General features: G+C 54.1%; 1 protein-coding gene and 1 long non-coding RNA gene across 8 annotated transcripts in view; both read right to left on the bottom strand.

The window, feature by feature from the left end:
* Nucleotides 1-7,956: 7,956 nt before the first annotated feature.
* LOC142075317 (uncharacterized) lies at nucleotides 7,957-9,303 on the bottom strand. Its single transcript, XR_012670846.1, has 2 exons — nucleotides 9,106-9,303; nucleotides 7,957-8,875 (listed from the first exon to the last, which is right to left on the bottom strand). It is a non-coding gene; the product is annotated as an uncharacterized LOC142075317 (long non-coding RNA).
* Nucleotides 9,304-12,320: 3,017 nt separating this feature from the next.
* WDR7 (WD repeat domain 7) overlaps nucleotides 12,321-13,548 on the bottom strand; it is a 150,853-nt gene continuing 149,625 nt past the window's right edge. For 5 of the 7 annotated variants that reach the window (XM_075138116.1, XM_075138115.1, XM_075138117.1 and 2 more), the window contains one exon: nucleotides 12,321-13,526. The gene's annotated coding sequence lies outside the window, so the exon portion shown is untranslated. The remainder of the gene's footprint in view (nucleotides 13,527-13,548) is intronic. The other 2 variants (XM_075138111.1, XM_075138112.1) reach the window with 2 other exon arrangements.

Below are 13,548 nucleotides of genomic sequence, written 5' to 3'. Positions count from 1 at the left end.
GCCCAGGGAAGCTTTGCTGTCGGCTGCCTCACAAGATGGGCTCTTAAAAATACAACATGGAAGCAAGTAACTTGCAGCATCGCGGATCTTGCCAGGTCCCGGAGCCCTCGCGCCCGCCGCCCGGGAGCCGGGATCCGCCTGGCCCGCGCAAGGCTGGGGGTTTGCTGTTTTAGTTATCGGTCGTCAAACCCTGACCGAGCAAGGGCAGGATTTGGAACCTGATCATTCGGTGCTGCACACACCTTGCCCGTGGCGTGTTATCAGCTGTATTATTGATATTAATTCTAATGACTCGTATTGTCCCTCACCTACATAATTCAAAGCTGACGTTACCTCGTGCAAAATAAGCCTGGATACACTCGAATGGGGGCTGCTGCGCATTTCCTAGCATGGCCCTTTGCTTGCTAAAGAGCTGGGGCAGGGGCTAGTATTTGTTGTTGTGCAAAACCAGACTTTGATGAATGATTGTAAAAGCTCTGGACTCCCCCGCCCCAGCATAAATCTGGAAAAATCACTCAAATTTTAGGCTAATCTCTTTTAAAATAACAAAAGATGGCACGATCTGGTTTTTCTCCCACACGCTTTTTCCTGCATCCTCTTGATACCAGAGCATCCATCCGAAGTCACGGGAAAGGGGATTTCTTCCACAGCCTCTGGGAGAGCCTTGCCCCTGCCCGACCCACGCCCTGGGGATCGCGAGCATTGGGGTGCTGAGGGTCTCAAGGGGGGTGACAGGCAGGTAAAGAGCCAGAGCCATCACTCCCTCCCAAACGAATAATTACCAGTCATTGCAGATGGAATAAATAAGCTGTCCCTGATAGGCGGCTCCAAGTTCACGAGTCCCATTTATGCTCCTTCCAAATACCCTATATCATTTGGAAGACAGCAGACCATTAGGAAGTTGATATTAGCCTTACCTGCAGGCTTATACGCAAAGATGAATTGCTGTACATAGTCAAAGTATCTCTTCTGCGGGAAAAACAATGCTGGGATACAAGTGAGGAAAATGGGAACGCCAAGTGATGTTTTCATCCAATTTATCCGCGATGGCGCGATGCCCATTAACCGTGGGGTGGGATACGTACGTTAACCACGGCGAGCGTCGTGCAGGCTTTGCTAATTAACATTTGGCTCATGGAAGGGAAGAATCTCCCTCCCGCAGCCAGAGCTCTGCAACACCTCGTGAGCAGGTGGACGTCTTCAGTAAACTGAAAAGTACAGAAAATTGACACTGAAACAAGCAATCTCGGCGGCGTTGGCTGAAGCTCGCTCTGCTTCCCATTTCCCATGGTAAGCGTTCCCCCGAGAATGCGTGCGCCTGACCCTAAACTTTCCCCATTTTCCAAGCCAATGCACTTGATGGGAACTCATCTTGCTGCTCTCCCCCTGATTACATACCCCGCGGATCGCCGGGGGTGGGACCGCTGCCAATTTAGAGGTGGCTGAATCCATTTCACTTACGCAGCTTTTCCAAGATTGGGTTTGGGCTCTGGGCTTTGTTTCCACTCCTTGCAGCTCAGCAGCCCACCTCGCCTGTGAAATAAATGCCATTTGGTGTTACCCTCGCTCTCGTGGAAGACACGGATACATATATTGTGTTTCCTTTAAAACAAACCATGTTGGGGAATGACCGCTCGGGAAATGATGCTTTAACGCCAGCTTTTTAAGGGGTTTTGCTCCCCCTTTTCAATTTTTAGTAAGCTAGGAAAAATCAATAGGCCTGTGTTCCCATCTGCACGCCACCTGACATCCCAGGAATGATCAATGGGGCTCGCGGGGGGTCTCTCCGGAAAGCCGAGCGCTGCAGCGGCCGCGGCAGACCGAGATCCCGGCGCCTCGGCTTCCTCCTCGCCCCGCTTCAGTCTTTGCTCCCGCCGGGCCGTGGCGCACCTGTACGAGAGCAGCCCCGACCGCGCCAGCGAGGACAAGCAGCAGCAGCAGCTCTGCAGACACTCACGGCCGTCACCTCCGCTCCAGGGTTTTCCCAGAAGCGGCACAGCTGCACCCCAGCAGCGGACGCAGGCAAGCTCGGCGCGTGAAGGCTGGGAGCGAAGCCTGGCCAGGGAGGTTGCACGGTCCCCGACCCGCGCTCCCTGGGCTCGGCAGAGCTAGTGCCATTGAAGACCTGAAAGAGCACGGCCAGCCGTGCGGTGCCGTGCGGAGGCCGAGCCTCAGGCGGTGCCACGCAGCACCGGGGCCACAGATCTTCCCCCGCTACCTGGGGAAAATCGCTCTCCAAGTGGTTCCCCAGCGGTTCCTCGGGGAGCCGGGGATGCTGCCCGCCAGGAGCAAACCGCACTGAGACCCTGCCGAAAGCACAACTCCATCTCAGCCTGGAGCTGAGGCTCCTGCACCAGTGGAAATGCAGGAAGGGGCCGGTGCCCGGCCGGGACTGGTCCAGCAGGCTCTGGCGGGAGGTGGGAGGCATCCCCGGCCACAGCGGCAGGGATGGGGTGGGAAGGGTGGGAGCGGGGAGGCACCTCCATCTCGCCTCTCTCCCTGCCGAGACGAGCAGAGTTCTATTTCTGGAAGCAATTTAATGGTTTGCTGATAACTTTGATTGGTTTCGTGTCAGGTTAGCTTTTAATCTCTGCTCTGGTCCACTTCATTCTTTAAAATAACTGTATGATGAAAGGATACTGTTCCAGCGTCGCACGCGCTCACGGGCACCTGTGTGACGGTGCATGGGCAGATGGCTCCTGCCCGCTGCCCCTCCCTGCCCGCTGCCCCTCCCTGCCCGCTGCCCCTCCCTGCCCGCTGCCCACGCGGCTGCGAGCCACCGCCGCTGCTCCTCCCGAGGAAGGGTGGGGAGCAAACGGCCACCGAGGAAGGAAAGCTGTTCGGATGGAAGAGGTAGCAGAGACACTGATAGCTACTGCTCTGCAACACGCAGGGAGGCGCACCCACCCCAGGGAGGTGCACCCCACCCCAGGGAGGTGAACCCCCCACCCCAGGGAGGTGTGCATCCCACCCCAGGGAGGTGTGCATCCCACCCCAGGGAGGTGCACCCCACCCTGGGCACAGCCTCACCACCCTCCCTCCCTGCAGACCCCAAGGTTGCCCCCTCTGTCCCCGTCCCCTCCACCGTGCACGTCTCGCCCTCTGTCCCCAGTCCCCGTTCCAGCACCAGCCCAGAGGACTCTCACATGCTCGTGCATCCTCTCCAACTGCCGCCGCATGTCCAGCTTTGTTTTCCAGGTCCCTGAAGTTAAGCAGACGGGCATTTGCACTGTGCTCTGGTAAGGCAGATGATGCTGCTCCTCCAGCGATGCTCCTTCAGCTCTTCTTCCCACCTCCTTCCAAATGACCCCCATGCCAGGAGCAGGGTCGGGGAGATCTCCAACCCCTCCAGTCTCTCAGAGTCACCCTCCTGTTCCAGCTCTCCTTTCATTCCTGCCTGACTTTCAGGTTTCTTTAGCTCTTGTATGATGCGATAGTTATTTACAGTAGGATCCTACATGAGCAGAAAAACTAAGATCACATAAAGCATGTGATTTAAAGCAAAATGGAAGTCCCAGAAGGAAACCAGTGTCACACCTCATCTCTCCTTGCAGGAGATACGAAGCACACCAGATAGACAAACTCACACCTGAAAAGCGAACAAAACCTCCCTTTTTCCTCACATGAGCTAGGCTTCAGCGGGGTATTTGCCAATAAAGGTGGACTCCCCAGTGAAAAGGACCCTCTTGCTGCAAACCGGCCTTCCGAAATGTGGGCTTTTCGAGGTTAGATCTTGCAGAAGTCTGTAAGCGGTACAACCGTTTCCATGCTTCACCTCATTGCTGGCCTGGCCGCACAAATGTTCCAGTCCTTATGCAGCTTTCCCAGCCATTATGTGAATCTCGGCTTGCTTTTGAACTCCTGAAGTCGAAAGGAGCGCTAGGGGTACAAGAGATGTTTGTCCTGCTCCCTCCCACCCAGCAGCCTCCTCCCCCAGCCCTCCCCCCCAGCCTCGCTGCCGACCCCTTCCCTTGGAGAGGCTTTGCACACCCTCCTCGCGCTGAAATTTTTAAATGTCAACGGGCAAAAGTTGTGAGCGTACGTAGAAAAACCTCAACATGTGATAGAGCACTGCTGGCATTTTGGAAAAGCTGTTTTTACGGACGGATTTCAAGGTACATGGGACACAAGCTTCATGTCAAGTTTCCGCTGCTGGCTTCCCACAGAATTACGGGTTTGCGAGTTCACAAGCGGGTGGCAGGGCAGACGAGCGATATGAATGGGAGAGAGCAAATCTTATCCTACACCCTAAAGACAAGCCTGGATTTCTAAAAAACACCTGCTTGGGGCACGCGTAGCCCCTGTGCCACCTGCCTGTAACCTGGGGTTTCTGTGGGAACATCTCCAGCAGAAAGCCAACGTCTTCATCCGTGGCCGGGGCCGGTTTGCCGCACGGCCTTCCCATCCCAGCCTGGCTGGTTGGGCTCGGCCGGGCCCCTGCCGGGGATTTAACCCGTGTTCCTCAGGGGCCGGAGGGGCAGAGCGCGCTGCCGCTGCGCGGGGGTGAGCTTCCCCCCGAGCAACGCCTGGGTCCGTCCCTCCTGGCCGTGGGCCTCGGACACGTGCACAGCTAAGTACCAGCATGTGCTGGGAGGAGTTAGGATCGATGGTTTTGGGGTGTAAGACCCCCCCACAGCCCTCGGGCAGACCCTCGGTCCCACGGGGCCACTGAGCAACCCTTGGGAGAGGGCTCTGCTGGCGGCTCTGCCTCTCATCAGCCCCTGGCATCACAGAGACCCCCCAACGTACCGCATCTTGCACACCCCTGAACGAATTTTCTTCAGATGCAGCCTCCGGGCAGAAAACGGACCTGTGCTTGACAAACGCACCGGGAGGGGACAGAAAACCCCAGCCTGAAGTCCCTGGGCATGCTGATGGTTTCCTTCACTCCGGGGCCGATGCAGATTTTAATCAATGAGATCGATGCTGAACGCTCGCGGGCGGCAGGAACGGAGAAGGAGCTGCTGGAGAGCGGCCGCAAGATGGATGACCTGGCAGAGGACCTGGGGGAGGTCAGAGGTGACCGTCACCTTGAGATCCAATCTGCCGCTCGCCCCCTCCGCGAGGGACGGCTCCTGCGGAGCTCCTGCCCTCGCCTGCCCCCTCCCGCGGCCCCACGCCCTGCTGTGCCTTACGTTTACACCCGCGCTTCGTGCGAGCGAGGGTTTCCCTTGAGCCGCCATCCCCAATCACCCGCAGAGCAAAGCACACCCTCACCCAAAAGCTGTCTCGTCTCCTTCTCCGTTGTTTGCCTTTACCTCGCCCATCCCGGCTCCCCAGGCACCACCAGAGACCCTTTCCTGAGGCCCGGCCTTCCCGCAGCCACCCGCCCCAAAACCCAGCGCCGGGGGCCGCCCGGTGCGACCCCCGCAGAAGGCACGGCCGGCCGCCCAGGGCCACGGCCAGGCGGGTCTGGAGCACCTCCAGGGACGGAGAGGACATGGCCTCCCAGGGCAGCCTGCGCCGGGGCTTGAGGTCCCCCGCAGCCACCTCCTTCCCCTTCTCCCTTCTTTCGCTACCGGGCGCTGGCCACAAAGCTCACCCGGGCTCAGACCCCCACGTCCCCTGGGGGGACAAGGACAAACTGGGCTGCCTTGTATTTCAGAGCAAGCACTGGGCGAGAAGGTTTCCTTGAGAGGGTATTTCCCAGTCTCTCCTCCTGAAAACGTTCCAGCCGTAGGAAACGCGTGAATACCCACTCAGCTTCCTCCCCCCTTGCTGCAGGGGACGCTGCAGGCCGAGCGTCCTCTCCAGACCAGGAGGAGGCGGAGGGCTCCGTCTGCCCCAACGCAGAGCACCCCACCTCCTCCCCAGCCCCGCGCGGCCAACAGCCACCCCGCGCCCCTGGTGCGGTCTCCGCCTTCGGCGAGCTCTGTGCCAGCGTCACCTTGACGGTGTGAATAACCTGGCTGCACGGAACAGCATTTTCCAGAAAAACAGTAATTCGCTGAAATGACTTTGCCTGGCCCAGTTTTTGGGCAGAGCTGGCAGGAGGCCTAGCAGTCCGCTCTCATAAAAAAACCATTACCCAGGTTTGAAAACACGGCTCAGCGAGCACAGGGAAATGGCTCTGCACGTCTCGGCGGGCCGCCCCGGGCTTTGGGTTTGGCCCCAGAGCTCCTGGTGCTCGCTCCGAAGGCTCCTGCCCGGCCACACGGGCTTCGCAGCCGTTCTCTCAGGGTTTGGTTCCCTCTCCCGCCGACTTCGGCTCCCAGGGTTCCTCTGCTCCCCCTCCTCCCTCTGGCCTGCCTCTCCTCAGCGGGGCACTCGGGCACGGGCCGAACAACAGTTGCACTTGTTTCTGCAATAAACCTGGGACTGCTCTAAAATGGATTTTAATCCACTTTCTGGCTAAACTGCAAACAAGGTGATAATATGCAGCCTGTCTTAATAACTTCTCTGTCCTTCAAGCAGAAATAAGTATTTTTTGGTACCGGCGGTGCGATGGTCGGGGCTGCGGCTGCGCTCTTGGACAAAGCCACCATAGAATCACAGAATCATCAAGGTTGGAAAAGACCTCTAAGATCATCGAGTCCAACCGTCGACCCACCACCACCATGCCCACTACACCATGTCCCTAAGCGCCTCACCTACACGTCTTTTAAATACCTCCAGGGATGGTGACTCCACCACTTCCCTGGGCAGCCTGTTCCAAGGTCTGACCACTCAAAAAAATATTTATTACTTTCTACATCAGATAGAAAAAACAGGCTTCTTCAATACAACCCAGAGCCTTTGCCACAGAACACAAAATCAAATACTGTTGTATTTCAGACGAGGTGGGATGCTCCCTCAAATGCTCTGTTCTGCTGGCCTGGACCGAGCATCGCCGGCCCCAAGGTACCTACACACAGTTGCCATATTTCTCGCATTGCTACCCGCTCTCAACCGATACACACAGGTAACGCATACATAAAGCAAGGTGTAAGAACAGGGTCTATTAGGGAGTAACAGAAAAAATAAAGCCAGGAATCTTTGAGACACTGAAGATGTAAATGCTGTAACACTGCGTCAGGTCCTGAGTGGGTTCTTGAGGGGGACCTTGGGTATTCTGCCGTCACGGCCTGACTGATCTACCCCCACACGTAGTCAGAGCTCTGTCACTTGACTGTCTCCTCATCAGCCGTATCTTTACAGATCGGACTGGTCAGCAACGCCAGATGAAGTCAGCCAGGCTGGCAAGACTGAAGCCTTCTGCCCACGCCAGCTGATGGCACCTTTGAAGTCCTAGGCCTCGCAGAAGATGAAGAAATGGGTCTTGTAAAATAAACTTGCAACAGGCGAGATCTGAATGCGAATACTGATAAAAACAGTAGTGCTGTCAACTTCTCTCCCCCTTGGCTCTGGATAAAATTGTAAGAAGAAAGACTCTTGCTGGAATCACTCAGACTCGACCGCAACCTTTGCTTTGCCCACCGCAGAGGAAGACTAATCCCGGGGGGAACAAGTACAGCGGCTTTCCCCGGTGGCCAGCCCCACCCGAGACACCGGGACCCCCGGCTTTTCCGCGACACTGGTCACGCGAGGGTGGCACCGAGCGGTAACCAACACAGCACGCGAGGACACGCGCCTGAACAGCGAGGGGCAGGAGGCACTCCTTGATGTCAGAAAGGTGGGGTTTTTTTTAAAAAAAAATCAAATTTAAACTTGCAAGATGTGCAAATTCCACCATCATTTTTATGATAAACCCAGCAGTTTTCTTTTACTGTATTGTAAATTGGGAGTAGCTCTACAGGAGTGAATAAATGCCTGTTTAAAGCCAGTTACTTCAGTAAATAAGTATCTCCCTGGCCCCCCCCCCCATTTTAAGCTACTCCAGTCCTTTGCAAATAGGTTTCCAATTTATAAAAATCAATTAAAATCATATATTCTAAATGTAACAACCAACAATGATCTTCCCGTAGATGTCATTCAGCCTTCATTTTAAAAACAAAATCAACATTCAGAAAGCTATGCTGCTGCAGCAGAAAGTTTCACCTTTTAATTTTTCATACAGGATTAATTTTTAATTTTCAGACATCAGAGATAGAGGGAAGTTCCCCAGGAGCCCTCCTGTTCAAAGAGCACTCCAGGCAACTATTGCCATCAAGTGTCAATTTATCACACTGAAGGCTCTGATGCAGATTTTACCGGTATTTTTGTTCAGACCGAAGTATTACCGCTGGTAAAGTTTCGGTGTTTGCCAAAAGCCGGGCACAGCCCCGACAGCTCGTTGGGAGAACAGAAGAAACCCGTTTCCCTTCCTCCTCCCTGGAAAGCCCGCTGGGCGCTGCCCCTGCCCACACTGGGCGCTGGGACTCCTGCGCCCCCCTACCACACATCACGCGGGAAACAGCGGTATGAAATCACGGTGGCACAGGCACCACTGGATGTGCGCTCCTTCCGCGCACGCCCAAAGACCTTGAACGCAGGAACGACCATCCGAAAGGTTTAATTTACAAGTTGGGATATTCTTGAGTTTCTTACAGAGTCGATGTCCCACAACCCCACAAAGGGTCCGGCCAATTTTGCGAACCTTTGAACTGCAATTTGGGACTGAATACCCGCGACAGCCCATCTCGGTTTGCCGTGTGCTCCCGGGGCCCACGAGCTCTCCGAAGCTCCCGCGCGGGCTCCCGTGTTCCCAAGGCACCAAACCTGGCCGGCACTTCTGCTGCCTCTACACGGGAGGGAATGAGGAGGACGAGGAACTTGTTCCCTGGTCATGCTTTCCTGGCTACGGAAACAGAGGGAGAGATGCACGGCTGCAGCTGGCCAGGAACTCTCTTTTCTAAAGGGAGAAGTAGCTCGCAGAGCTTCTGGAGCTCGTGAGGTGATGTTCAGAAGATGGATTTGACTTTGGGTTCTTCTGCACACTGGTTGCTCATGGAAGTTCCTGCAGCATCCAGAGGACAAAATACCTTTGGGTCCTCTCCAATTTCTGCTATTAATGCATTGGCTTTTAAATATGTAAGCTACTGCTAAGCATGTTAAAGGCCTTCCATTTACACTTCTTTGCTTGCACATGACTCGTCAATTTGAAGAAGTATTTTGGCTACAAAAATCACTATTTGAAACCAAACTGGGCCGACTCCCAAATGTTCTTATTCTGAGCACTGGCCTTACCCTGGCTGCCTCCGGAGGGGCACATCCAGCACTGTAGGTGAGTGCCCAGCAGGAACGTCCTGAGCGCTGGTGCGTTCCCTGGCCGCGTCCCGCTCCGTGGGATGGGAAGCCTTGCTCTCGGGACAGCAGGTGCCTGCCTGGTGATCAGGGGATTGGGACCTTGGGGTGAACCACGCATCCCAAGGGGAGCCTGTCCCAGAAACCTGCAAAGCTGAGATCCGAGCTCTGGCCGTGCCCCGCGGGGCACAGCGCTGCCTGAACGCGCGGGGAATTCCGCCAGGCAGCCGGAGAGATCGCACCCACCCCTCCACAACAGGCTGGGGAGAGCGAGATGCGGTGGACGGGTTTCTGAGTCAGCTGCAAGGAATGCTGATCGTCGGCAAGACACCCGCCATGCACAACTGTAACGTTATGCTCTGTGGAAAAAATCTCCGATCAATACATTTGATGGAGTTTGCACTGACCTCAGTGGTCTGCATTTTCAAATAGCTTTGGTTTTAGGCAAGATTGACATATTTTGAGGACATCAACCAAACACACACGCACACTTCGAATGCAACCTGGCTCCTGCTGCGGTCGGCAGCGCTGCGGCAGCGCAGCACCAGCTCCCCGCTCCTCCGGACGAGAGGCACGGACACGGCGCCGGCAGAGCCCCTTTGTGGCCCAGCACGTCCCCCGCCAGCCCCCGGGCGAGGAGCCGCGACGTGGGAAAGCCGGGGAGCCCTCCCTCATGTTTTGTGTAACTGAAAGCAGCAAATTTGAAGCGTCTGGTATAATTTTTCTGATTTTTTTTCTATAAATCTCAAGTGACCTCTCATTTCCAGTATCTTACTCCAAATAACGGTAATTAGTGGATAGACAATCTCCATTGAACCAGTTCAGGCAGAATATTGTGTGACAGTTCGGAGACAATCGCGCATGCGCAACCAATAACGTGCAAGTCCATCGCTCTGTACCTCAGCCACCTTCTCTCTCTCGAGCCGGGGAAGGGAACACCTTCCCGTTTGATCTCATCTGCCCCTACCTCGGCCTCCGCTCCTCTGTGCCAGGAGCCATCCGTCGGTCCGGCCCCCGCCTGCCGCCCAGCCACTCCCCAGCGCCTTCCGAACGCTGGTACAGCCGCTCCATCGCTAACGATGTCCCCTTGGGGCCCGGTGCTACGCCTCCTCCGGCACCGACGCGTAACGTGGCCACTCCTGCCCCTCACACCCGCGCCCCTGCCCCTCCTCACCTCGCTCCTCGCTGCTGCCGTGAACGTCCCGGTCAGTCCTTCACGCTTCCCGCCATGGTGCAGGTATCACGTCCTCCCTCCTCCTGGGTTACGCAAGATGCTGCTTGGCTTTATGCGACACTTTGTTACTCAGATCAGTATTAAACGAATCCAGTGCAATGTCCTAATTGTTCATTAGGACATTGCGTTCGTCACGCAGAATTAGCCTTGACGTGATTCTACACCTCTGGGTCAAGGGTGCGGTTTTACGTCCAGCGCCAGGACAGGGACGGACATTCCCAGCCGGCGCGGCGTAAAGCCAGGGAGGTGACCCCCTCCATCGCGCCCCTTGCCCACAGCCTGCCCGGAGTGGCAGCCGGGAAGGGGTCGGTGCCACAACCACAGCACTCGGCTGGCGATCGCCCGCCCGCCCGGCCCCCTGCAAGGCGCCGAAGGTGGCAGCGCCAAGCACCGCAGAAACGCTGGCAGTGCGGGCAGCAGCGCGGGCAGCAGCGCGGGCAGCAGCGCGGGCAGCAGCGCGGGCACTGCCGCAGCTCAGCTCGGTCAGACCTAACTCACCTGGCAGAAATCGCAGGTGCTCGGTGCCAACGAAACCTTGGTCCGGGAGTGGAAGAAGGGCTGCAGCGCTTTTGACCACTTCGTGTAGTACCCGAGTACGCAGCCAGATATTTAATTATCAAAAAATGATGCTGCATAAATGAAAAAAATATTGATCTTTTTGCATCAAAATGCAATCATGCCAAATCAAAAACAATTAATGTCCTTGAATGCAGATATATAGCAGGAAATAGGCACTTCTTATAGGTAAATTGCTTAAGGTATAATCTAGGCTTTACTATATTTTCATTTCTATTAACTGAGGAGACAGCAGCAAACACTGAGCTCGCTACATTTGACCATCTCTCTACACAAGTCAAACAGTTTATATTTTGTGAAGTAAACAGCAAAACCAGCGCATCTGATTTTTGAAATTCTTCTGGCTTTTCTTTTTGACCTTTGGTATTTGTCCGTATCGATGCTCTCTCTAAACCATTGCACAAAACCACCTTGAAGTGTCAAGCTTTAAAAATGAGTCTTCTTTTCTCTTTCTCCTGTGCAGCCTGGATTATCTTGGCCTTGTCAAAATACATTCTCTAGTTAGAGGTTGGAAATATTTCCCTCCTGGCTCCCCAGTATTGATTTTTCAAGGCTCAGCTCTGCCTGTCAGCCGAGGAGGGGAGAGGTGAGAGTTCTCCGGGCGCTGCCTGGCTGTGCCCCCTGCACCGCCGTGCCCTGCCTGCCTCGGAGCCGGCCCGGGATCGCCCGCCGAGCCGCTGCCAGCGCTTCGCCTGCAAGGAAATACCGGAGCCGCTGACGTTTTAACACATTCACGCACCCCGAAAATTGGGGACTCATGCAATTCCTTTGTGGGTTTTTTGTGTTGGAGGTGATCAGGTCATGCCTGACCTCCTGGCTCGCCCCCCGCCCCTCCGCGCTGGGGCCTCCTCCGCAGGCAAGCACAACTGCCATTTTTAAAAAATAACATCTATCGCAGATTCCAACCCACACACAACGTTACATTAAATACACTCGGTAATCCTGCACGCCACCTCAGAAAAATCTCAGTGTTCAATTCTTTCCAATTACTTTCTTTGGGGGAATGCAAACCAGAGGAGAAGGAAAGAGCATCACCTGGCACACACCGGTGTTGGTGAATTTCTGGAAGATTAATACTCCCTCGTTTGCTTGGATACATTGTTTTGGGAGAGAAGAGAACTTCATTCTCAGCATCCTCCTACCTTCGTCGTTTGTAACGAAGACTGAAGTCCCTTCACCATGACCCCCCTGCTCTGATGGTGGCTCATTCTGCTCTCATTCATGCTGATTTTTAAATGAAAAGGAAGAAGTTTCTTAAATGGTGAAAAGACTTCAGATTATTGGCCAGTAAATCAGCAGCAGGAAATTATTTACACACCGTCAGGCTGATGCCACGAAACCAACACTCTTCAATACAATTCAGTTTTATTCCACAAGCATATTTACACCGGGAAGTTTAATACATACAGAGGATGGGGAGTGGATTCGTCAAGAAGTTGCTGGAGAGGCAGACACTTGAACCATTCACCATACACGGCGACTTCAATCATCACAACATTTTCATACAGGTGTCTCATCATGTCATCTTTTGCTTGTAAACTGCCAATGAAGCCACATACGTCTCTACATTTACAAGGACAAGTCCAAATACAGTACCAACAAATCAATAAAGCACTAAAAGCTTACACTGGAATGACAATACACATTTCACTGCAGTGCTGAGCGCGCGAGGCTGGGCAGAAGCTCAGGACTGGGCTTAGCAGAGTCACCGAAGCGGAGGGCCGGGTTTAACTAGTGCGCACGTACCGGCCAGACGGGAAGGTCTCTCCGTCGGGGACCGCGCCGGCCCCCTGCCCAGCCCCACGGCCGGGGCGCGGCGCGGCCTGGCCCCCGCGCCAGCCAGAGACATTTCGGGGGTTAGCGACTCCCCAGCAAACGAATCTCGCGCTACTAATGCTTCGGCTCTCGCTACGTGAACTGATTTTCAGGGCTGCGAGGAAAATTACCAGCTCTCTTCTGCATTTGAGAAAATCCATGACACTTCTAGCTTAAAAAAACCATTTTAATGCATCTATAATTCAAGATGTTTGTTCACTATACCACAAAGGAAATCACTGCAGGAGCACGGTCCACATTCCTAACCGGGGCCGCATTTTGTTTTGAAAGTAAACACATATATATGTGATATCTACCGTAATCTAACGGATAGGATCCGGGATACCGGTGGGAGAACGCATACAGGGTACCTTAGCACTCTCCTCATAAGCCTACACTGAAAATTACAGCATTTCGTTCTACGGATGAAAAGTCTCTGTTAGCTCTCTTTTTTTTTTATTCTCCAAGGTTACATATATATCTGTATAAATACAATGTACATGCATGCTGCATTAGTTCACTTAGAAAAGACCCTGATATTCTACTACAGAGTTCTCCACTATACACTACATTCTCGCCAGAGAAAAGATTGAACTTTACGGCAGTTTGTGTTAAACATTCCTAATGGTCTTAATATCTTGCTTTTTTAATTTTTAAAAATTATTTTTAAACAGCAAACAGATATGTAGCTTCTGGACTGTAAATTTCACTTTCATGTACAGTGTACTACACAGACCACCTAAAAAAAAAAATCAATGCTT

The sequence above is a fragment of the Calonectris borealis genome, chromosome Z (genome assembly GCF_964195595.1).
Source record: "Calonectris borealis chromosome Z, bCalBor7.hap1.2, whole genome shotgun sequence".
Taxonomy (NCBI): Eukaryota; Metazoa; Chordata; class Aves; order Procellariiformes; family Procellariidae; genus Calonectris; species Calonectris borealis.
This window is presented reverse-complemented; position numbering and strand designations above follow the sequence as displayed.